Raw genomic sequence first — 27,060 nt, forward strand, 5'->3', positions numbered from 1 at the left:
AAGAGAAGACAAAAAGACTCCAACTTACCCCCTCAAGCTCACTCACTCTCGGCCATTTTTTTTCTCCCAACACACTCACACATAACATAAAAAAAGGGCAGCAACCGGTTGGATTGAAGCTTGGAAATTTCATCAAAAATTTTAACAAGGGACTAATACTCTCATTGAGGTATCTCCCTTTATTTTTTTTAATTTCTTTTTCCAGCCTTTTCTTTTTTAATTAGTTATATTATAAGCATGTCTAGTTGTTAATTTATTTCTTTCTCTTGCTGGTTTTGTTATCATTGTGTTGTTAGGCAAGACATAAACTAGATTAATGAGAAAAGAAATAAATTTTGTGTATGTATGCCAAGTGTTTGAAAAAATCCTCAAATGAAAAAATGAATTAAAAAGCTGAATATTGTGCATGTATTTTTTTGTCAAAATCGATGACCATTAGCTAGTATAGGTCCGAAAATGTTTGGTTATCCAAAGTTTTTGAAGTTTTGAACCTTAGAAGTATATGAACAATTTTTCTTTATTTTTGGACTGTTTTGCTTTAATTTTGTCATATTGTTGTTGTTTTTGATTGATTTCAACTTATAGTTATGTTGTAAAAATCATAAGGAGTATATTGGAATATATTTTATGATTTTTGGTGAAGGTTATAATGATTTCAAAAAAATAAAAACTGGGCTATTTTTTGGCATTTTCACCACTTTCGGTTCATTTTTTAGTAAAAACTAAACCCAAAAATGGATTCTACGCGAAAAATCGAGTGGGGGTGTATTTTGGTGAAATTTTGTGATCGAAAAATTTGCCGGCAGCCAGCGGCTGAGGCTTTGGCCCTGCCGGAGCGGAAGAAGAAGAAAAAAGAAGAAAAAGAAGAGAAGGAAAAAGAAAAGAAAGGAAAACAAAGAAAAGGAAGAAAAAAAAAGAAGAAGACTTGGGCTGGTTCTTTTTTTGTGGGGGGCTTGTTTCTTGATTTTCGGTTGGGCTAGAGGTCTCTTTTTCTAGGCTTTCGTCTGGGCTTAGGAATAATTTTTACTCTTGGACTTTCTTCTGTTTTGATGAAAATAGCCCGTATTTTTCCTTTGGCCCGAAGCCGTCCGGCCCAAGCAAATAAAAATAAATGGCCTAAAGCCCTTTCTTACAAAAATCAGATAAACGAATTTTACACTTTAGCCCATCATTTTTTGAGTAATTTTACTATGACCTAGAAAATTTTAAATTTCTTTCACTTAGACCCTTAAATTAATTACATTTTGATCCTTGAATTTTATCTTTTATTTAATTTTGACCCCTAAACTTTGGAAAAATATTTTTTGATTGCAAAAGTTTTAAATTTTTGCAATTCAATCCCTAGTGATAAGGGTGGCAATCGGGTTCAAATCGGATTGACGGGTCGAGTTAAAACCCGAGAAAACCAAAAATTCGCTGACCCAAACCTGACCCATTAGCCTGAAACGGGTCAGGATACCTGAACCCAAAATTTTCGAGTTGACGGGTCAAATGGGTTGACCCAAAACGACCCAAAATTTAATTTCATTTTACTGATTTATTGGCTATGATTTTTAACAGAATCAATTCCAAACTAAAAAAAAAACACCATAAGAATAGAAACTAATCCCAGTGGTTCAATTGTTGCATTTGGCTTGCAAATTGCCACTAGCAACAACACAAGGCAGCTAATCAGATACAATGAATTTAAGACCAAATCATCTACCTTGGCTAAGAATAACAACACCTGTTTCTTTTTTCTTCATCTCTGAAACAGAGAATAGAAAAGAAAACTAGTTCAACAATATGATGGTCAAAATACTAAAACATGCAGAAGCTAAGCTCGATCTAAATCAGTAAATCTGCATACATTTTTCGCTTCTTCAATAATCGATCTAGATCATGAATTGCTTGCTGCTCAGACCTCAGAGAAGAAAAGCCGTTGCTTGTAACCGCCGTCTGCTAGTGACAGGTGATGAGGTGAGAACCGTGAGGTGAACTAGTGAAGGGCAAGGCAGCCCTTTCTGGTTTTGCCGTTTTGAAGAAAAGGGGAAGAAAGATTTAGGTTAGGTGAAGTAGTGAACTGTTAAGAGGAAGAAAGATTTCGGCTTTGGGTGAGGATCAGGTGACAACATTTGACTATTTGGGCAACTTTTCAAATTTTCTTCCTTGGCTGCTGCTTAAACAGTCCACCTACAAGCTAGAAAAATTAATAGGGCCGGCCAAGTCAAATGAATGTGAATTGTTGTTTTGGTGTGCAGTGGTATTTACTATTTAGTCTTTGAATAAGTTTTTAATATTTATTTATTTATTTTTATTTTAGAAACGGGTTAGCGGATCAACCCGATTTGGACCCTTTTTTTTTTCGGGTTTATCGGGTCTGACCCGAATCCTCAAAATCTAAACCCAAACCCATTAATTTCGTGTTAGATTCATGTCGTGTTTTCAGATCGTGTCGGAAATTACCACCCCTACTAGTGAATTTTGACTCTCTTTATTATAATTGTTTCTTTACTTTAACAGTTAATTATGTTACTTTTGGATATATTTAACTTGTAATTTTTAGATGTTCATAAATTTCTTTATGTTTGACAATTAAATTGATGCCATGATTCTTTTGTTCATTTTGAGTATAAATAGGGCAATTGGCTCCATTTAGTCACCACTTCAAAAGGGAGGTACCCTATTATTATTTAAATATCAATTACATGTTCTTATGTGCTTCTACGTGCTCCTATGTGTTTATATATTTTTATAGGGAGAACTGCACCAATCGTCCCTCACATATTACAGATGTGAAAATTTAGTCCTTCAGAACAAAAATGATCAGTTTTAGTCCCTAACAAACAAAAAATGATCACCTTTAGTCCCTTTTCACTTTTCCGAAGAAATTTTGGCCGGTTTGCAATGCCCAATTTTTAAAGGGTAAAAGTGGCAAATCACCGTTGACCAATTATTGGAGGGACCAACTGTACAAAACTTTAGTTAAACATTCATAAAAAAACACAAAAACTAACCCACCATTATTTGCAATTCATCTCAACCCAAAATCTTAATACCCAGCAATTCAACAGTATAGCATTGGCGTATTCCACTGTGCTAGATTAAAAGAATATGCAGGGAAAGCATAAAGAAAGGATTGAACTTAATGAGATGAAGACGATCAAAGAAGTAGATAAAACAAATTTTAGTGCTGGTGCAAGCACCATTACCGCAGGCATACGATTTACCAAGTTTAGATAATGACCTTGTTACCAAGTACCACGTTGGAGCAAGAGAGGAATATATGCCCAAACTAGCCGAAAACAGAATATCCCAACAATAGTTCATATTAACAGAGAAGAGTACAAGACCAGTTCAACTAGCAGACAAACACGAGTCCTTCATTTAAACCAAATAAACCAAAAGAAAAAATTGCAAAAAAGCCTTGGTAGCAAAAAAATAAAAAATAAAAATCCCAGAATCTATCACTAGTAGGTAAATTGTGGCCATGAAACTACAATGTAGACAATTGAAGAAGCTACAGTTAAAACTAGAAGCTGGGATCGGCCGGATCTTGACTATAAGATGGATTCAAACTCCAGAAGAAGACTTGAGCACGACAGAATTAGCACAGCAAGTAATGCACAACAACCACCCGGAATTAGCGCAAACGGTCGAAACAAGTGATGAATACTGAACAAATCAGCGCAAAGTTGTAGCAAAAGTATCAGCATAGCAATTAAATCAGAGAACCCACCCGGAATCGATAGAGAAAGTCACTATAGAAAACAGCATTAAAGCCCAAAAAAAAAAAGGAAGAAACAAAACAACGTACTTACTGGCCTCTTCACGAGTCTCTTCTCCTCTCCCATTCTTGACCACCCCATAGTAGCTTTGACTCTGTACAAGAATAATAGAGGGAGAGAAGAGAATAAGAGCAAAGGAAAGAGGCGAAATAGGTGTGATTTTGTATTTTAGTGTGGGCTTTGTATTGTGTTGTTTGAGGGAATAATAGTAAGAGTGGCAATTAAGAAGAACAAATTATTATGCTAATAACCCAAAAACAAAGTGTATGGTAAGAGAAAGCGATGGCATGGATTAGGAAAATGACAGATCCTGGTCTTAATACATTTTGCATTACTATGTTGTTGCCTTTGTACGACACTAAGTGCAGCGTTATGGCAATTTTGGTACTAGCATCACATTTGTGGTCAACAGTAAGGTGATTTGCCACTTTTACCTTTTCAAAATTGGGCATTGCATATGGACCCAGTGAGTTCCGGCCAAAATTTGGTCGGAAAAGTGAAAATGGACTAAAGGTAATCATTTTTTGTTTGTTTGAGACTAAAACTGATCATTTTTGTTCTGAGGGACTAAATTTTCACATCTGTGATATGTGAGGGACGATTGGTGCAGTTCTCCCATTTTTATATGCTTAGCTATTTATTTGATTCAAATGATCATTCAAATTTTTTATGATTGTTTAGTTAATTTCATAATTATTTGAGAGGTGTTTAAATACCTCAAGATGTAATAGATATGTAATATTTTTGCAAAAAATTGTAATTAGATAGATCAATGTAATAGATAGGATTAATAGATTTATTTTATCATATTTTCCCCACTTTAGATTGTAATTAGGTCTCCTATTATAATAGATAGAATAGATAGGTTTATTTTCTTATATTTTCCGATTTTAGATTGTAGTTTGATTCTCCGTTGTAATAGGTAGGATTTGTGTTTTTATGTGGCTTATGTGTTATATGTTTTATCTGCTTTCCTTAGAACTTTTGCATCTAAATATTATATTTACGTGTTACGTGCTACGTGTTCTTATGTGTTTATTTGTTTTAATTTATGTCTTATTTGTTTTACTATGTATTATTAATGCATGACGTCACCACACTAGTCCAACGCTAGTTGTGGCTTCTCCTTCCGCCTACTTGATAGTCCAATGCTAGTAAGGTTCTTTAGAAATAAGTTAGTCCAACGCTAAACCCTTAGATCGTTCATGCGTTAGATTCATCTCTTGCATGACATTTATTACATTTTCATGCACATTTTTTCTCTTATTTGCATGATATTTCCTATTATATTATCCTCTACCCTCTACCCTCTATATATGTTAATCATATTATTTAGGATTCCACCTCATTTAAGAAATTACAAGATAATTTAGTTCATTTGCTTGACTAGATTAGAAGAATTGCTCTTTGTACATGGGAAATGGGTGATTATAACTTTTAGTTTAAATAGCCCATTAATCTCTGAATAAGAAAATTATGTCACGAGTTTTTGCTTCCCGTACCCATTGTATTGCATCTCTATTCTTTGACCACTTATATCTAGATATACAATTTAATTTAATTTTCTTTTCTTTGAATTTTATTATTCACATACTCATGACCCTTTCAAGGGATTATTTTGGCCCTCGCAATTAATGCGATTGATATCAATTAAACCCTTGAATAGAAATTTTGTCCCTTTTGATATTTTCTATAAATTTAGGTTTGCATCCATGTAGGAAACATCCAAACGTGATAAATTTAAGGGTTAGATTAAGAAAATTTCGACTAATCTCGCAACTAATTTAGAATAGGTTGAAAGGGTGCCTTAGATTCGAATCAATTGAACATTTGCCTTCCCTTTATTCAATCGTGAACTCCGAACTCATTTTCTCTTATTTTTAAAGACCTGGAGTTGTTGAAAAGAGTTTTATTCTTGTTTTTGTTAAAAACATTTTTGGGTGATTTGGTACACCCAAATTCAATACCAAGTGGCGACTCCTATTTTTCTTACAAATCCCTTTTGGACTCAATTTTGGATCCAAACTATCGCATTTTTTAAAGTCCCATTTTATGTCCTTTTTACTTATTTTTCAATAAAAATCATATCTTTTGTAAATACGATTTTCATAGCGAAAAATGAGGCGCGACATTTCCATTTCCTGCTATTTTGATCAATTAAACAATCTACAGTGGAGTCTTCCGGTAGCACATCAGAACAAGATATGATTTTGAAAGTCGAAGGACGTGAAATTCACCTATCTTTCCAAATTTTGATACGATTTTAATAGTAGTTAATTGATAAAGATTTTATTTGGTCAACGAATGGAATGTGATTTTGCGCAGAGTATTTGACGTGAATTGCGGGACTTCTTCAGAAAAGGTTGGAGATGATATTTGGATTAGAATATGTTGATCAATCAAAAATGAAAATCTATTGGAACAAATCAAAAATGAAAATCTATTGGAGCAAAGGTTTGACTTTTGCTTTATTAAAGTACAAATAGTAATAAGACGTTACTCCTATACCGCTATATATCCAAAAAAAAAAAAAAAAAATTCAAGTGCGCACAATTCATCAGAGACTCCTCTCTATAAAAGTGTACTACAAAATTCATCAGAGATATAAATGTTGCTTCCCCTCTGAAGAAGTGTATTGGTAATTATCTGAGCTCGTTTAATAGCAAAAACAATTATAGAAAAGTAAAGTGTGACAAAAAAAAGAAAAATGAGCATGCAAGAAGTTGCTCGTTTTGTTTTGTATTTTTGGTGTTTTTAATGCCCCACCTTATATTCGTGCAAAATAAAAGAAAAAAAAATCAAAAGAAAGAAATACAAAAGTTATTGGCGGTTATTGGAGGTTTTGTCAGACTTGTACATGTCACTATATGCATATGTGTCCTTTTCCTTTTTTTATATTATAATAATTTTGCACTTTTTGTTTTTGAAAATTTGCACACTTATATAGTGCGCTTTTCCCACTAGTATAGTTAAAAATGGTGTAGATATTCTCAGTGTTTTCTGATATTTATTATGCTTGTTTTTGAGATGAGAAATATTGGGAACTACATTAGACAATTGCAATTTGGTCGGCACACGTGATTTGTCACAAGGTTGACTATATCCACAAGAAGTGTACACAAAGGAAGGGGACTCTATGAGCACAGGTTGAGTTACAAAAGGGCATATGAATCATAGACTGACTCTTTGTGAGCGTTATATTCTCGTATCCTTTTCTTTTTTATTGTTTTATTTTTTATGAAAAAACCCAATTATTTAACAATTATGGACCATTTGCACATGAAGAATGCCAAATATACATTTTTTTTGTTCTTATAAATTCCAAGGGTCTAAAGTAGAGACATCAAAAGGTTATGCATAGGCTTGTTAGTTGTGTTATATTTGGATCCGAACCTAACTCCAGCTTTGGTTTTGACTGAAAATGCGAAGATAAAAGGAATCTGCTCATTTTAGAATCAGATCTCAAAGTTTTGATGGGTGAAAATGTCAAACATGAAATCTAAAGCTAAAGCTAAAAAAAAAAAAAAAGCTAAAGGTGAACTTTCTTTTTTTTTTTTGGAAAATCACTCCAATGCTTAATTATGTATAGGTTTCTCAAACTGTGGACATAAAATAAAACATTAAAAATTAGAAAGTTATACCTAGTTGTCATCAAATACGGGTGTAAACGATTATAATAAAATCAAACAGTTATCATGTAACTTGTTATATTATTTATAGTTTAGTGGTTTGAACTTGAGTGTAAGTTTGAATATGATTTTATCCATCGAAAGATGTGAAGTTAAATAGGTAGGATTCAAATTTAGTTTAATATACATTAAACAGCCTAATCATAAAAGATCAGGTTAGAATCTTTTCCAAAAATAAAATACAAGATTTGTTTGTCATATGGTATGAACTTTTAATTGTAAACCATAAAAATATTAATGGTTCTTGACCAAAATAACTCATATAAGTAATAATAATTTCTCTAATAAAATTTAACAAAGAAATTAACAAAAATTTCATACCTCAATATTGCATAAAAAAATGCAAATAATTTGTACCATAAAAAGTTAATTAGGCATGAGTTGAGGTGCGAACTAGGTCGCTCTCTTTAAAACGATTCATGCCCCTACGGAATATCTTTTGGTGTAGTAGGTCTCAGCATATCACCTCCCGGATATAATAGCCTAGCCTTTTCCTCACTGTAATCTACTCCAATCTACATTATTGGAGTAAGACAAAAACCTCACATAACACTGTTTTTTGCCTTATAAGTTCTAATAATAGTGAAAGAAAAATAGAAAATAGTCTAGAGATAACAAAGAATTTGTCTGTCTTGGTTGCTAGAAACCTCCATTTATAGGCTGAAAAATTAGAAGTATTAAAATACTAACATTAAGTGGAATGAATACCTCATATTTTCAGCTACAAATTAAAAAGGTCTAGGTTCATTGTACAACGATAAAAAATTCACTAAATGAATTCATAAAATCTTATCATTACATAAGTTATAAATGCCAGACATAAATCTCATAAGTTACACTTTTGAATGTTTCAATTTGTAGCTGAAAATTTATTTAAAGAATTTGTAATTTATTGAATTTGAATTCAAAATAAATATGTGATATTTTTTTTATTTATTAAAATATCCAACAATCCCCCCCTTATTTTAATACAAAATATAATATCCAATACTCATCACTTAAAAGGGCAAAAATTAAAAATTCATGTATAATGAAGGTGGCAATGCCTTTAAACCTGTACTTAATATTCAATAATTCCCATGCTAGAGTCAAAGTGGATTTAGCCTCTAAACGATGACAACTTGATGGCACGTGGAATCGTATCACACAAATGAACCTTTCATTGTTCTAAAACAAGTTTCATAAACTAGCATGTTTATGGCCTTGTGCTTTATCCCGATTTTCATGAGTGCTCTAAAGAACCAACCCAAATTCTCATAGGAAGCGGCCTTATTTCCACTCTCATATAAGAGCTATAGAGCTCATTAAGGGATTAAAAATCCCAACCTCACTTATCATCATAGGATCACAAATGTACTTACATCATAGGGATAGACAATATAATCAAAGTAGTGCATATTAATCAATCAAACCACTCTATGATTTGTTTGTCTCCAACCTAGTTCTTATGTTCTCTAGTCCCTAGGTGGTTATATCCTCATAGGTGATTTTAACATATGTTGGGCTTTTGTCTTATCCCCCTCGATGTATATCATATCCTCGGCTCCAACTTGAGATTTATTTTTTCAACACAAATAAAATAGCAAAGTTATGATATTCTTGAATTTTTTTCAAACAATCTCTTAGTAGTACAAATACATGGAACCAATCTTCGATGAGAAAATTTCTGATCCATTTATATTTGCCAAATAGTGTAGGCGTATATTTGCTCATATTCAATTTTTTTTCTCAATGATCAGTAGTCTAGTGGTGTACTAGAAGCCATTGTAAAAAAAAAAAAAAAAAAAAAAAAAAAAAATCCATGGTTATTTTTGCTGTTGCAAAAATGCCAAAAAAATTTCAAGTACCTTCACAGCAAGTCATCCTTTTCAATGAGTGCTAGTCTGCACAACTCAAAATGAGAGTTAAAATAAATCTAAAAACAATAATAATGTTATGCTTATATATTGAGCAAGTAAAATGATATCACCCTATTTCTTCACCACTTCTACAAACAATGTGTTTTATTTGAAAAATCCATTTATCAAGAGTTGCACATGAGACATCAAAATGGTAGAAAATTTTAAAATACATTAAAGTCTTTCACCTTCCAAGATAGAGGTGTAGTAATGCATACTATCACGTAAATCAAATTCTACGTTAGCCTTAGAGATTATAGGCCCCTACTATTTATCATATTTTTTTATAGAATATGATGCAAATTCCACACTAAGTGGATCATGGTATGGAGGGCATTTATTTTAGATGACTAGTAGTCTGCAATAAGTAACTTGGTTATTTAGGATCTAAATGTCATATCCAAATACAAAAAAATATTGACAATATCCCAAAGCTAATATAAGTACATGGAAACACATTTTTCAGCAAATTAAAGCATATAACTTGTAGCATATTCAATGCCAAAGCAAGAGTTCTTCCACTCAAAAATAATTTTAAAAAGATCATCTTGAGAAATAGCTTAATAACAGCCCCTTTATATTATTTATTCATTTTTCTTATGCACGTATTTCGAATAAGAGAAATCAGTAATTATCCTTCAAAGTCATGAAATATTATTAGCCAATGCATATGCCCCCACTTAATTCTCATAGAAGACAACTAAACAGATAATGTATCCAGTTAGTTACTAGCTTAGTATCGTATAGTATTAACACCTACATACAATAAGTCAGAAGATAATTTGTTTACTAAAAGTGTAGACTAATTTTTTTCATAAACATCAGCCGTCACTATATCTCACAATCTAGTATCACTACATAGCAACTAAATTTTGATGAGTATCCTACTAATATATCTGTACGTAAATAGCCAAAACTAGTATATCCACAAAAATTTGAAATCCCTATATATTTTGGTTAACAACTTGAAGTACATTTCCATTCCAAATTAAATTTGGTTGATGATATTTGTTGACAAATATCTTTGTCACCAAATTAATTATTTATAAGTCAATGCCAAATTTTCAAATGGAATAAACCTAATATAAGAGACATTGAAAGTTCACTATGTAACATGACAAGCTTATGGGAAAATAGTTGCTCTATACAACATATATTAAAAACTCAAAAATGACAAAATGTTATTGTATTCGGTCCACTAATATTCAAAAACATCATGTAAGTGTTAGGCCCGAAAACAACCTAAGAGGGGGGGTGAATTAGGTTGATTAAAAAAACTAATTAGGTTATGGGCACTTTTCGCTTAATACGAATTTTACCCTCTTTTTTAAGTGATCACACAATGAATCAATCAATAAATGAGTAATATCACTTGAGAGAAGTAGAAGAGATATGCAATTTAAGAATCACAAGATGATAAATAAATAAAAAGGAAAGAATTGCAAACCAATTGACTATCAAGCTCCTCTTAAACTCAAAAATCAATTCACAAAACAAGTTTTTTCAAATTGATGAAATATAACCAATCTTGTGCACAAAGGAAGGCTCACTTCCTCCTTGTCCCAAGATTCACTCAGTCAAGTTAGAAAGTTTTACAATCTCTCAAGATAACCCTCACAAAACTACACTATTGAAATATTTTCTCACAAATGAAAAGCTTACAAACACTCTTACACCACAAAGAGTACAAATGTTCCTTGTAGAGTATTTTCACATTAAAATTACTTTGGCTCTTTGGTATTCTTAGTATACAAAAAGTTCTTTTGAAATTTTTGACCATGCACTATTTATATGAGACCAAAAAAGTGCTTCATTAATACTTCCAATGGATAGAAGGTAGCTGAAGAGTCAACTAACCGTTAGGAGTATCGGACGTCCGATACTTCCGATGCTTGCGTCCGAAAGCGGACAGAGAGTTTGAAAAGTCATTTCAATTGTTTCGGAAGTCCGGTGATGATGTTCTTCGTCCGATATGATCTTTCTATGTCTGTCCTGTCTATCGAACGTCCGGTATTGCTATTGTAAGTGTCAACAGCTTTCGACTTTCTTTTTCTTCTTTCAATTGCTTTTTGAAGAGTTGAAAAGTTTTCTCATTGAAAAAATATTAGTATTATCCAATTATTTTGTAAGCATCAAAAAATCGGGATCAAGATCATCATTCTCTCTCTTTTTGATGATGACAAAACAATGGATGATGTTTTGAAAAAATTTGAGCAAAAAAACTCCCCCTTACATATAGCATCCATAACCAATTCAAAGTCATTCAGTACCAATATGAATAAAGCCATGAGCAAAGTAATTTCCATTATAATATCATCAAAAACTCCCCCTTACACATAGCATCCATAACCAATTCAAAATCATTCAATAATTTCTCCCACTTTTTGTCATCATAAAATAAAAAAATAACCAATATCAACAGAAAAATAATAACAATGGATATTAAGAAACATCAATGATACCAACATTCATAACAGCCAAAAGTCATTAATGGTAACATTCAAAAAACGTCAAAGAAACACAGTATCGAACATCAGAAATATCAAAAATATGACAAAAGAAAACTGAAAATGCATCCTAATATGAAGTGCAAATGACCCTAGAGTGTCTAAAATGTGATCTTAGACAATCCGGACCTTCTTCTTGCAAGACGAAACTGAGAGGGATCCAATTCGCCTTTAGTTTCTTCATCATCTGCTTCATTTCCTTCAGTGGTTGGAGCCTTGCCTTTTTCTGAAGATGGGGGGATCATGAGGAGTAGGCTGAGAGCTCGAGGCATCTACTTCAGCAGTGGGAGGAATGGACTCAGTTCGTGGCTCCTTTTCATGTACAGGTTCTTCCTCTTGAGGGACAAAAGGCATAAGTAAATTTCTTTTATCCAAGAATGCAGCCTGTTGCTCAGGTGACATGGTCATTATTAGACCATCTTAAAGAAGAAGAACATGATTCTTAAGATCCTCTAATAGCCTAATGACTTCGTTAGTGGATGAAGTGGGTTAAGAAGAGAATTTGCGAGGATGAATGAAAAAGGGTGAAATAAGACGAGGTTGTTTGGAAGGTCTAGGAGTAGTAGAGGTTTCATGACGACTTTTGGTTCGAAACTACAAGATAGTTTCCTTATTATACTAGTGACCATAAAAAAATCTGATATTTTTTCTCTCAAAATATGGTTTAGTGAAAACAGAGGAGGAAGTTTCTTTTGGAGATACTCCAGCAAAAGGAATTTTGAAATGAGCAAAAATTAGAGTTAAAAACTTTCCATAAGAAAGTTTCCTACTGCTGTCAGTACTAAATTTGACCAGAAATTTACACATGATGAAATTGAAGTCAATTCGGATTTTCTCAACAAAGCAATAAAACAGGTAAAGTTCCATTTTGTTTGCATCAGTCCTGTGACCATCAGTAGGAACCAACCGATTGAAAATGATTGTAAAAATGATCAGATTTTGAGAACTAAGATCCCCCCACTTGGCCTCAGCAGGTGTATTAAAGCGAGTATGAAAGTAAGTCATTAGTTTTTCAGTGTGAAAATGATGATAAGCAGTTCGAAATTTTTTATGTGAGAAAAAATTTGCAATTTTACTATGACAACCTTCTTCAATTTTTGTTTTCAAAACAAGATTGAGAATATCAGGAGTAAGAAGAATGTTCACTCCATTAACATGAGAAATGAGTTCAGTATAAGAGTTACCCCTCTTAAAATTGGCAAAAAATTAATGTAACATCTCAGGGTAGTAGGTGTTGGACAGAGACAGAATATAAGACCATTTTTAGAAATCAAAAAATTTAAGAACAGGGTCTAAGTCAAGCTTATGAAATTTAGAGGGAATGATGGTTCTTTGAGTGATGAAATCTTTTTGTGAAATTCACTCAAATTTATCTATGGCATCATCATCGATGAATCTGGGTAATGTAGTAGATTGTGACTCAGTTTGATCAGTCCGTTTCGTTTTATCACTGGAAGTGCATTTTTCAGACCGACGAGCAGATTTTCTTGTTAATGGCACCTCAACTTCTTTATCTCTGAGTGAGATTGTGCTTCTGGTATTGGAAGACCCGCCTCTCAATCGCACCATAGTGAAATACAAAGTTATTTTCTTGCATAATGTAATGAGAATGTGGATGAAATGGACTAATTGTGCTATCTAGATCAAGATGAATGCTCGAATCTGTTAAAATGGGTGAGTTAATTTTTTGATGAAATTTGTGATCGGATGAATATTTGACAGTTGGAAGAAAATTTAGATGCTAATCTGTTTTCAAAGAGGCCGTGAAGTTGGTTGTGGAATCAATTTTTTGAAATTTGTCTTGAGAGGAAACGAATTTGAATTTTTGAACTTAGAGCAAAAAAAAAGAAGGGGTGCGTCCGAGAGAGAGAGAATATTTCTGAACCAAATGAAAAGCAGCACCATTTATAATACGTCCTTTTTCAGTGTCGGATGGCCGAACGAAGAAAGTCGTTTGACACTACCGTCTGATGTAAAATTTTTCTGAAAAATGGCTTAGAACACTGTCGGACGCCTGTTCATCAACTATCGGGCGTCCGATAAAGCTTGATTGAAAAAATTTTAGATAGTCTTCTCCAAAATGCCCAATTTTGTTCTTAAAAATATAAACTGATCTAAAGGTAAAGTTTTTGTAAAAATATCAGTAATTTGGTCTTGCGAACAAACATATTTTATACAAATTTCATTGTTTTGGACAAGATCATGAATGAAATGATGCTTTATGTATGTGTTTTGTCTTAGGGTGTTGAATGAGATTATTTGTCAAATTTATGGCACTCGTGTTATCACAATACATAGGCACACAATCATAGACAAGTCCAAAGTCATTCAAGGTATGTTTCACCTATAACAATTGAGCACAACATGCACCGACGACTACATATTCCGTTTGCGCCGTAAATAAAAATATAATATTTTGTTTCTTGCTAAACTATGATATCAAACAATTACCAAGAAAATGACATGTTCCACTAGTACTTTTTCTATCTATCCTATACCCACCGAAATCAGCATCCGAAAAATCACATAAGGCAAATTTATGACATTTAGGTAGGCCTGTCAACGGGTCGGGTCTAGACCCGGATCCGGACCGGATCCGTGAAATTATTACGGGTATGGGTAGGGATTTAATTCCGTTTTCCGGATCCGGATCCGGATCCGTTTTGTCAAACAAAAAAACGGGTCGGATACGGAATATAGTATTCCGGCCCGTATTAGACCCGGATCCGGATATAAATGAATTAATAATTTAAAAAATATATATTTATCAATATAATTTGATTAGGGTGATGTATTTGAATAAAGTCAATTTGATTTCTTTTCTTATTTGGTTTTTTCTTTGCATTAGTTAGAAATTAGTTTACAAATATATTTTTTTCTCATTTTTATTAGAAATTATAAATTTTGCTAAATTTGTTCGGGTAGACCCGACCCGGATCCGGGACCCGTCGGATCCGGATCCGGAACATAGAATAAAAGACCCGTCGGGTAAACGGGTCGGATCCGGGTCCGGTATAGTAATTCGGGTCCGGGTCCGGAATAATGAATTCCGACCCGGACCCGGCCCGTTGACAGCCCTACATTTAGGATACCAAATAACATAATTCAAGATTCTCTTTAAATATTTAAAAATTCTTTTAACAGCAATTAAATGAGATTCTTTAAGGTAAGATTGGAAACGAGCACACAAGCAAACGGCAAACATAATATCGAATCTACTTACGATTAAATAAAGTAAACTTCCAATCATACCCCTATATTTCTTCTCATCAATTTTCAGATCTTCTTCGTCTTTGTCAAGTTTGGTGGATGTATACATGGGCGTTCCAAATTGCTTTGAATCCTCCATTCTAAATCTTTTGAGAAGTTTCTTTATATACTTTGCTTGATTAATGAATGTACCCTCTTGAGTTTGAAGCACTCGGAACCCAAGGAAGAAGTTTAACTCTCCCATCATACTCATCTCAAACTCATTTTGCATAATAGTGGAAAAATCTTTGTATAAACACTCATTAGTAGCACCGAAAATAATATCATTCATATATATTTGTACAATTAAAAGATCATTGGAGTTTTGTTTAGTGAAAAGAGTGGTATCCACAATACCCCTTTAAAAATCATTTTCAATCAAAAAATCACTTAACATTCATACCAAACTCTTGGAATTTGCTTTAATCCAAACAAAACTTTTGAAAATTGAAACATATGATTTGGATATGTCTCATTTTCAAAATCGGGAGGTTGGTCAACATAAATCTCTTGATCAATAAATGCATTTAAGAAAGCACTTTTGACATCCATTTGGAATAATTTAAAATCCTTGAAACATGTAAATAGGAGAAACATTCTAATTGATTCTAGTCTAGTTACGGGAGTAAATGTTTCATCAAAATCTATTCTCTCTTCTTGACCATACCCTTTTAACTAGTGTCCAAATTTTATTTCTTTCAAATTGATTTGGTTCCTCTTGCATGGCCAAAATCCAATTTTCATCTTTCAAAACATTATTAACATTCTTAGTTTCAAAATGAGAGACTAAAGCAAAATTATCCATTAATTGTTTAGATGAGGAGTGAATTCTTACCTTTTCGGATGGATCACCAATAATGAGTTCTTTGGGATAATTTCGAACAAACTTCCAAACTTTTGGAAGATCTTTAGGTACACTAACACCCTTGTCGTTTTCTTCTAACACTTGATTTTCTTGAACATCATCTTCCTTTGATTTCTCTTCTAATAGAGTATTTTTTTGATCTTGAATCGTGAGTTTCTTAAATCCTTCTTGCACACCTACCTCATCATCTTCACAACAACTCTTGAAAATATCATCATTAGTTTCATCAAATATAACATGTATGGTTTTTTCTATAACAAGAGTCCTTCTATTATAGACCCTGTATCCTCTTTTGTTTTCACAATAATCCAAGAAAATACTTTCATTGATTTTCTTATTAAATTTTTCAAGATGCTCCTTGATATTTAGAATAAAACATTTGCAACCAAAAATTTTGAAATATCAAAGAATTAGTTTTTTACCAAAAATTAACTCATAAAAAGTTTTGTGCAAAATTGATCTCAAGAGAACTCTATTCATTACATAACATGTCGTATTTACGGTCTCAATCCAAAAATATTTTGGCGAGTTGCACTCACTTAACATGGTTCTTGCGGCTTTTTGAAGAGTTCTATTCTTTCTTTCAACAACACCATTTTGTTGAGGAATTCTTGCAATTGAAAGCTCATGTGTAATTCCATTGTGATCACAAACTTTCAAAAAATCACAAAATTTAAATTTTGAACCATTGTCACTTCTAATTTTAACAATATTCAAATCAAGCAGATTTTGAACTTTTGCAAATAGGAAAACAAAATTCTTGAAAGTATCATCTTTATGAGCAAGAAAAATCACCCAAGTGTATCTAAAGTAATCATCAACAATTACTAGGAAATATCTCTTACCACCCAAATTAGCAATTTGTGTAGGACTAAATAAATCAAGATGTAAAAACTCTAATGATCTTGAAATAGAAACATAATTTTTGAGTTGAAAAGAGACTTTGGTTTGTTTTTCTAATTGACAAGCATCACAAATTTTGTCCTTTTCAAACTTAATTTTTGACAAATCTCTAACAAGATCTTTTTTGAAAATTTCTTTTAACAAATCCATATTGAAATGACAAAATCTTCTATACCACAATCAAGAATTTTCATTTGAGACTTTAAGAAATTGAAAGTTAGAGAAATTAATATTTTTAAGAATCACAACATAGATATCATTGAATTTTTTTTTTAAAAATGATGTTAAATTTTGAATCAAGAACTAAACACTCATGCTTCTTAAACAAAACAAACAAATTTCTATCACATAATTGACTAACATTAACAAGTTATAACTCAAATTATCAACCAAAAGAACATTATGAACAAAAGTCTCACCATTCTTATCAACATTTCCTACTCCAATTGTTTTAACTTTCATATTATCTCCAAATGTCATTTCGCCACTTGATTTTGGCTTGAGTTTAATGAATTGTGATGGATCACCGGTCATGTGTTTTGAACATCTACTATCTATGAATCACCTTGATTCCTTAATGATGTTTACCAAATTCACCTACACAAGAATTCAAGAAATAATATTTGGTACCCTTTAATCTTTTGGGTTCTTGAGAGTTAACATCATGTCTAACTATCCATATGCATTTCATACCTCTTCTCATGTTCTTCCTCACATAACAATTACTTTTCATGTGACCTTTTTGACAACAAAAATTACACATAACCAAAGAGTCATTTACATGAAAAGGTTTAATAGATCTTACCGCACCAAATGATGATCTTACTTCTCTTCTCTTATGAATAATAAATTCATTTGCACCAGATTTTAACTTCTTTTCATGAGTGTCAAGATGAGACTTTGATCCATTTTCTTGAAAACAGTTTTATTTTTTATGTTGGAGAAACTCATTTAGATTGTCCATTCTTCTTTTCAAATTACCTTGTTCCTCTTTTTAACATTTCACAAAGTCGTGTTTTTCTATCAAGTTCATTTTGTAGATCAATCTTACCCTTTTTCAAGTAATCATTTTCAGTTTTCAGCTTTTTATTTTCTTGAAAAAGACATGCATTGTCCTGAAGAAAAAAATTGATTTTGTATTTTAATTCCTTGTTTCTAACATAAGATTCTTTCAAACTCTCATACAACTTTTCAATAAATGATTCAAAATCATCATCACTTTCATCATCACGTTCAAGTTGAGGGTTACAAATTGTTACCTCATTATCTCCAATGGCCATAAAAGTCATTTGAGCAGATTCTTCTTCTTCTTCAATTTCACCATCGGAATTGCACTCATTTCATGTGATTTGAAAGTTGTTGAATCTTGATTTTCTTTCATCTTTCCTTTCTTTCTTCTTCTTCATTGGCCACATTCATAGCATTTGTCATCTTATTTTTTGTTGGCCTCTTGCTTTCCTTTGTTTCTTGCATTGTTGAATTGATTAGAAATCAAATTACTACGTCCTCCTTTTCTGAATCTCTTTTTGTTGAGAATTCTCTTGAAACTTTTGTGATGAGATTTAGGTCATTGTCATCAACATCCATATCTTCTCCATCCAATGAAACTGAGTCATTTTCATCTTGATTAGAGCAATGCTCCTTTTTACTTTTGCATCTTTTTCTTCTTGTACCTTGGTCTTAACTTTCAACTTATAAGAAGTTAGAGAGTTTATAAGAGATTCAATAGGCATTGAATTCAAATCTATTGAATCCAAATCTTTCGCCTCTTTAATAGCAGTCACTTTACTCTCCCAATCTTTAGATAAAATATTCAAAATTTTTCTGTTTTTCTCTTCTAAGGAGTATTCTTTTTCCAAAACCTCTAAATCCTTAATAAGATCATTAAATCTATAATACATTTTATCAATATTTTCATGAGATTCCATCTTAAACTATTCATATTTAGTAACCAAGATAGACTTCTTTTGTTCTCTAACATTCTCACTGCCTTCATGAATTTCTCTCAATTTGTCCCAAATCTCTTTAGCCGACTTACAGCCTTTGACCCTAATAGATTCATTTGAATCTAAAGCACTATATAATACATTCATAACTTTTGCATTTAAGGTGAGATGAGTTCTATCCTCTGCAGTCAATTCATTTCTTATTTTTTGTCTAGGTTTATGAGTATTTTCATCTACTATTGAGCTATCATATGAACCTTCATTAACAATAAATCACAGTTCAATGTCAATCGATTACAAAAAAATAACCATTTTCTCTTTCCAACTCACATAATTTGATCCATTAAACATTTGAGGTTTAATTATAGATTGTCCTTCAAAAAATATGGCATTATTGGTTGTCATATTTACTCCTAAGTCGTTTGAGCTTAATCTCTATGAGACCAAATTCTGATACCAATTGTTAGACCCGAAGATAAGCTAAGAGGGGGGGTGAATTAGGTTGTTTGAAAAAACTAATCAGGTTATAGGCACTTTTTGTTCAATACGAATTTTACCCTCTTTTCTAAGTGATCACACAATAAATCAATTAATAAAGGAGCAATATCACTTGAGAGAAGTAGAAGAGATATACAATTTAAAGATCACAAGATGATAAATAAATAAAAAGAGAAGATTTGCAAACCAATTGACTACCAAACTCCTCTTAAGTTTGAAGATCAATTCACAAAATAAACTTTTTCAAATTGATGAAATACAACCAATCTTATGTACAAAAAGAGACTCACTTCCTCCTTGCCCCAAGTTTCACTTGGTCAAATTAGTAAGTTTTACAATCCCTCAAGATAACCCTAACAAAACTACACTATTGAAGTATTCTCTCACAAATAAAAAGCTTACAAAGACTCTTACACCACAAAGAGTACAAATATTTTTTGGAGAATATTTTTTCACTAAAACTACTCTTGATCTTTTGTATTCTCAGTATACAAAAAGTTCTTTTGAAGTTTCTGACCATGCACTATTTATATAAGACCAAAAAAGTGTTTCATTAATACCTTCAACGGATAGAAAGTAGCTGAAGAGTCAACTAGCGGTTGGGAGTATCGGATGTCTGATACTTCCGATGCTTGTGTTCGAAAGCGGACAGAGAGTTTGAAAAGTCATTTCAATTCTTTCGGACGTCCGGTGATGATGTTCTTTGTCCGATATGATCTTCCTGTGTCTGCCCTATCTATCGGACGTCCGGTATTGTCATTGTGAGCGTCCGACAGCTTTCGACTTCCTTTTTCTTCTTTCAATTGCTTTTTGAATCAAATTTCTTCAGAGTTGAAAATCTTTCTCATTGAAAAAATTATTAGTATTATCCAATTATTTTGTAAGTATCAAAAAACTGGGATCAAGATCATCAGTAAGTAACTTATTTTCTGTCATCATGTTTACCTTGAACAAACAAATACATGATAGTCTGTTAATAATAGGCAACTTGGATCCAGAGGTATACATTGCAATTATTTATAGGCAATTACACAATATTGATACCAGACCCTAAAGCACTTAAATCCAATAGATATTATCCTTTCTAACCTCGGTCTATAACTATCACTATTCACATGAAACATATTTATTTGCTGAAGTTTGTCCGGATTATGTTATACACCATGTAAGATTCTCATCTCCATTTTTTATTATTAGCTTATTCAAAAGCAAAACATGCAACGATAACCTTATCTCATGTGAAGAGGCTAATCATCTTAAAATTGTTGGTTCTTGACCAAAATAAATCATATAAGTAACAATAATTTCTCTAATAAAATTTAACAAAGAAATTAACAAAAATTTCATATCTCAATATTGCATTAAAAAATGCAAATGATTTGTATCATAAAAGTTAATTTGACGTGGGTTGAGGCACAGACTAAGTCGATCTCTTTAAGACGATTTGCGCCCCTACGGAGTATCCTCCTGTGTAGTAGGTCTCAGCACGCCGCCTCTAGCATACAACAGTCCAGCTTTTTCCTCATTGTAATCTACTCTAATCTACACTATTGGAATAAGATAGAAATCTCACACAATACTGTTCTTTGCCTATAAATTCTAATAATAGTGAAAGAAATATAGAAGATAGTCTAGAGATAGCAAAGTACTTGTCTGTCTTGGTTGCTAGAATCCTCCATTTATAGGCTGAGAAATTAGGAGTATTAAAATACTAATATTAAGTTGAATAAATACCTCATATTTTCAGCTACAAATTAAAAAGGTCTAGATTCATTGTATAATGGTAAAAAATTCACTGAATGAATTCATAAAACCTAATCATTACATAAGTTACAAATGCAAGACATAAATCTCATAAGTTACACCTTTGAATGTTTCAATTTGTAGTTAAAAATTTATTTAAAGAATTTGTAATTTATTGGATTTGAATTCAAAATAAATATGTGATATTTTTTTAATAAACTATCCAACAAGTATAAAAGTTTATGGATATTAACCAAAAAGGAAACTATCCATCCGACCACTAAACTATTCTTTTTGTACTCTTTTGGGCCCTTGATAAGGGCTTATTTTGTGATCTTTTTGAATGTGTTTCATATTATTTTTGAGTCAATTTGTGAGGTTAAAGGGTATAAGTTGCTCATTTTTATCTCTAATTTGCACCTTAAATTGATAGATGAATTAGTTGTGATTTTGTCATTTTACTTAACAAAATCTCTTTGTTTTTGTAGGGAAAATGATAAAGCTCAATTGGAAGTTAACTTTTGACAAAAAAAAAAAACATTTCGAAGTTAAATTATTAACTAACAAAGCAAGGATTAGAAGTTTGAAAAGTCACAACAATGTTTAAAAGAGTTGGTGCAACTCAAGGATGAAGAATGGAAAGTTTGAAAAGAAAAAAGAAAAAACCTTGAGGGTTTCTTAGTGGATTCTATAAGGGATTATGGGCAGAATCTTCACTTCGAGAAGAAAAGCAGAGGATCACATACCCTACATAAACCCTGGAAGAATCCCTTGAGTGATTCTTCACAATCTCCCCACGGTTTCTCAGAAACCGTTGAGGGATTGGTGAAGGCCACAAGTTGCCAACTTGCATTACTTTTGTTTTTTCTCCATCTTTGACAAGACTTAAGCAACGACTTATACCAACTTTTTGCGTATCTAGGAGCTTCTTTTCTTAACTCGTAGACAAGAAGAAACACATTTTTAAGGAGATAGTTTAGTTCTTGGCAAGAAGAACAACTTTTTCCTCTCTGGTCTAGCTTAGAGTAGTTTTAACCCTAATTTTCATTTTTGTTGAAGAAACTTGAAGAACTTTTGGTGTAACAATGTATTTTTTATGGCAATGAAGATGATGAAGTTTGGAGATCTTGTTTCTTCAATTGAATGAGCATTTCTTCTTCTTTACTCTCATTGTTGTTTCATTAATGCTTAGTTACATGGAAAATATGAGCTTTGTTGTTAAATCTATTATGTCTAACTAAATTTTCTTGTTCTAGGGATAGATGAATCTATTTGTGCCTTATTATGGTTGAATAAAGTAGATTATTGCTGTATCTTGTACTTGCTAGTGTATCTATTTTTACTTTAACACTTATGAATGCTTGATCACTATTTGCAAGCCATGATAATTATTGTTAATCTATGAAAATAGTTGACAATGATGAAATTGGAATAGATGGAACCTAAGGAGTAGGCACACAAAAGCAGTGGTACACTTAGGTGAATGTTTTTGACATTTCTAGATTTAAATCTTTACTTGTGATTTCACCACGAAAGTAGGGAAACTATAGTGTTGGCTAGATTTAGTTCATTGGCAAGAGCGACTTCCAATGGCTTAAGTGAAATAAATTCTTAGAAAGATAAGAGCATTAGTAATAATTGACCATTTCATCCATCCATAATTAGGCACGTTTAGTGGATTTTATACCTTATGACATTTGTGTCTAGTTGAGTTTTTTCAAGTTGTTAATTTTCCTTGCATTGTTTTTTCATTGTGGTTGATTCTTAATTAGTTTAGATAATCAAGTGACTAGAAGCCCTAGTAATTGGAAGTGATCCTCATGGAATCGATCCTAATTCCCTAGTACTATGAGTTATGACATGTATACTTGTAGTGAACAAGAGAATTAGGTTAACGTTTAGAGCATAGGTTAGAACCTCGTCACCCCTCAATAATGTATTGTCACAAACAAATGCTTCAATAAAAAAAAAGTATCACGTTTAAGGACTTCCATCAAATTTAGCTATTAGTGCTGATAGAACAAGAGGTAAAAGTGTATGGAAAACCCTTAAACTATTCCCAATGTCAAGTTTTGGCCCTTAATTTAATTTTTGTCTAGTGTAGCCCCTGAACAATTAAAAGTATATACTTTTAATCCTTCTAGCCATTTTAATTGTATGTGTAGCTAGAACCAAAAGATATTTCTATTCAACCACTTAATATCACTATCGGGACCAGAGTCAAAAGGCTTAAGATAAAGAAAAAAACATAATTGTTCAGCATTACAAGAGGTTGAATCTAATGATGGTAAAATGAAGTATATTTTTTTAGCCTTTTCGATTCTAGTCCCAATAGTTATATTAAGTGATTGGACACAAATGTCCTTTGGTTCTGGCTGTAGTTACAACTAAATTGGTTGAAGGGATGAAAGTATACACTTTTATCATTTAGGAGCTATTATGAGACAAAATTTAAAATAGGGGTCAAAACTTGACAAAGGGAATAGTTTAAGGGCTTACTAGATACTTTACTAATAAGAAATTTTTGTTTTTGATCAATTTTAGCCCTTATTTTGTCAGGTCTAATGGCTAAATTTGATGAAAGTCCTTAAACATTACATTTTTTTGTTGAGGGGTTTGTTTGTGATAATATATTGTTAAGAGGCCAAAAGAATACAATGCGAAAAGTTTAGGGATCAAGTAGATAGTTTCCTCTTAACAAATAATGGTGAGGTTTGTAATTTGACTTTCATCCTCTTAAAAACTTAAAAACTCCTCTGAACCATAAACACAAAAGAAAAAGCTACTGATTATTTTGAATTTAAGGGGAGAAAATTGGAAAATGATATAAAATATGATTATGTCTATGCAAATTAAGTGATAAAAATAAGGAGGAAAATGTTCCACTTTATAACCACTCCCTATTTTCCTCTCTACCGCTAACAAAGTTTATCCTAGAATCCATACTATTCGTTTTGAAATCCGGCGTTGATGTTCAATTAGTAGAGCAACGCTAGATAAAATTGGTGATGATGTCAGTAGCCCTAATCTAAGAATTTTTTTTCTTTTTTGCTGAGAAAATTGGTACTTTTCGATGTTACATTATAACTAAACATGTCAATGGTTAGGGTTTGAGTTACATCCTTTTGATCTAAATCTAAATCCATTAAATTTAGTTGGATCCAAATCCAAACCCGGACTCTTATGAGTTTGAAAAAGTAAACCTAGATCTGAACCCTCATGGATTTGGGTATCCATAGATACTTTTGTAAATATGTAGTGAAGAACTAAAGTAAAATTATTTTTAAAATATATAGAATTAAAAACAACATAAATACCATCCAATTTTTATTTTCAAATAATAAAACCAACAATCAAAAAGTTAAATGCAATATTATGAACTTAAAGAAAGAACTATTATCAACTACTTCTATTTTTTCTCAAAACTTTATTTGCATCTCCATCCAATCTTTAACTTATTTGCCTTTACTTTTTCTCATTTTTCTGAAAATGTTTGCACCAATTATAATGACAATTAGGATTATTTTATGAATTTATTGATATACATGTATACATACGTGCATCCATGTATGCATATACACGCGCGCGCGCACACACACACACATATATGTAGAACTAGGTAGGGTTTGGTTCGGATCTAGATTTAAATATGAATCATAGAAAATCAAATCCTATCTAGACTCATGACTCTCTTACAGGATTTGGATCCAGGTAATTTTTCAAACCCAAATCCTACCCAAGTATATTGGATCTGGGTTGAATTTGGATAAGATCTGGTCTATTTATGTGCCTAATTATAGCGTACCTTTTTTGATAAAGAAAGGGCACATTTTGCGCTACAAAATCTATTGAAGTGATAATAATATGTTAACCAATGTAATGGAGCTGTCAAAACAAAGAAATAAGTACTCACAATAATATTCTAAGCCCTCTAATTGCAACGCCTTTGAAAATTGTCAGCAAAACCCAACAGCCCTTTACACAAAGTCTCTATCTTATCTCCTCAGCTTTTTTGTCCATTCTATTGCTTCTGATTTGGTTTTAAATCATTCATTAGCTTACACAAAAGTGGTACACTAGTTATAATTCCCTTATTTTTTGCTGGTAAAGTTACTGGTGTATCTTAGTTTTGTGATTATTTACATCAATTCACGAATCTTCCTTATATAATTTACATACATAAACTTGTAAAATAAAAAGAAGAGGAGGAGAAAAGATGAGAAACTAACCGCTATTAAGAAAATGAAATAAAAAGGTGAAAGCTAACTTGATGAGTAATAGTACAACATTTTTGTTGATTGAGTGAGCGAATTTGAAACGAAAAATAGTTAAGTATTCAAAAATATGCAATTTAAACTGCTTAGTGGTGTTACCATTTTGATTTTTTTTTGTTTTTTATTGCATGAATTAGTCAAGTATCCTCCACAAATGGACATGAATGAAAAGAGTTAAGTAATAAAATGCACTAAAAATATGCAAAATAAACATTTATCAATCATGATCAAGAGGTTGAACAATACAATTAACATTTTGATGTAACAACTATGATCGGTTTGATGAATTATGGGATGTATTTGTCATTTGGCTATATTTCTCAGTGCTAAAGTTGTGCTTATCTAGCTCAATATTGTTGGACAAATGAGCCTGCCCTTACGATATATTTTTGCTACATTTCAAAACAAGAATGCTTGCTTTAGGTCCAGGTATTGTAAGATAAGGAAATGCCTCGCAACTAATCCAATGACCGTTTTATTGTAGCCTTTTAATTAATTTCCCAACTGGCATGTCTTGTGTCTGAACATTTAAAATATGAAAGAGATAGGATGGTTGAACTCTTTGTTACACCATTGCTGAATAATGCAACACCTTTTCAACAACTTATCACTCTTTTTTAACTACTTATAAAATTTTGAAACAATGACACAATGATTATACACGAGATTCATATGAATAGTAATTAAATTTCGCAATTCTATTCAAAGTTGTACAAGTAACTAATGTTGAAATGCTATTTATTTAAATAACATTACACTATTTAGGAATTAATCGTTGCTTGGCAAACCTAGCAATTAATCTTTGATCAATGAATATGTTCCAAATAAGATTATAGAATCCACTAATTCCACATTAATGCAGTCCAAATAAAATTTGAGGTCCATATTTGTCCAATTGATGATATTTCATTTAACAAAAAACTAACTACTAGGTTTGCTAAGTAGTTAATAACATGCGCAAAAAAGTTTGATTAATCCCAACAAATTTTCCTTTTGAATGGGAAACTTCCTCGAATGGGATCCTTTCGATTTTTATATCGAATTTATATTCTCACAAAGTTGTTCCAATTTATTGATTTGCATTAACCCTAGATTTTTGCTCCGAGAAATCAATTAATACTTTCTACTCGAGCTCTATCCTGGACTATTTACATTACCAAATGATGTCGAGACAAGAGCACTTTCATTCCTATAGAAATGGACGGGGTATGCATATAATAATAAAATTCAATCCACAGTCAAATTTTAAATTTATAATCTCCTAAATTACCCCATACGCAATTTTCGCTAGTATACAAATCGTAAGCGAATATATGATAATTAGAGTCGAACTCACAGGAAAGATAGATGACTACCAGCACTACTAAAACTTCTCTATTACTAGACTCTCAACAAACTAAAACTAACAAATCTAAGCTACTAATGAGAAGAAAAATACAGATGAAAGCTCCCCCGGTAATAGATTCCCTATCTACTTATGTTGGTGCAACGTTTCGACTAATTGAGTACTAAACCCTCGACTAAGTTATGGCATAATTTCCTTATATACGTGATACCCGCTTTCGCTGGTGTACCAACTATACTTATAACTAATCGATACCTACTTTTGTAGTTATGAAATTAACTACAAGTTCATTCACTTCTATGAAATTACTACAAAACAAGTTACAAAGGTGTACCTCTACTTTTATAAATGTACTCCCTAGGTTTAACACTTCTAT

General features: G+C 32.0%; 1 long non-coding RNA gene across 2 annotated transcripts; it reads right to left on the bottom strand.

The window, feature by feature from the left end:
• Positions 1-3,290: 3,290 nt before the first annotated feature.
• On the bottom strand, positions 3,291-4,026 carry LOC140038666 (uncharacterized). 2 transcript variants are annotated; one of them, XR_011842239.1, is made up of 2 exons: positions 3,801-4,026; positions 3,291-3,654 (listed from the first exon to the last, which is right to left on the bottom strand). It is a non-coding gene; the product is annotated as an uncharacterized lncRNA (long non-coding RNA). The 2 variants fall into 2 exon arrangements; XR_011842240.1 differs by having other exon boundaries at positions 3,797-4,026.
• Between the last annotated feature and the right edge of the window lie 23,034 nt (positions 4,027-27,060).

Source organism: Coffea arabica, chromosome 3e, assembly GCF_036785885.1.
Source record: "Coffea arabica cultivar ET-39 chromosome 3e, Coffea Arabica ET-39 HiFi, whole genome shotgun sequence".
Classification (NCBI taxonomy): Eukaryota; Viridiplantae; Streptophyta; class Magnoliopsida; order Gentianales; family Rubiaceae; genus Coffea; species Coffea arabica.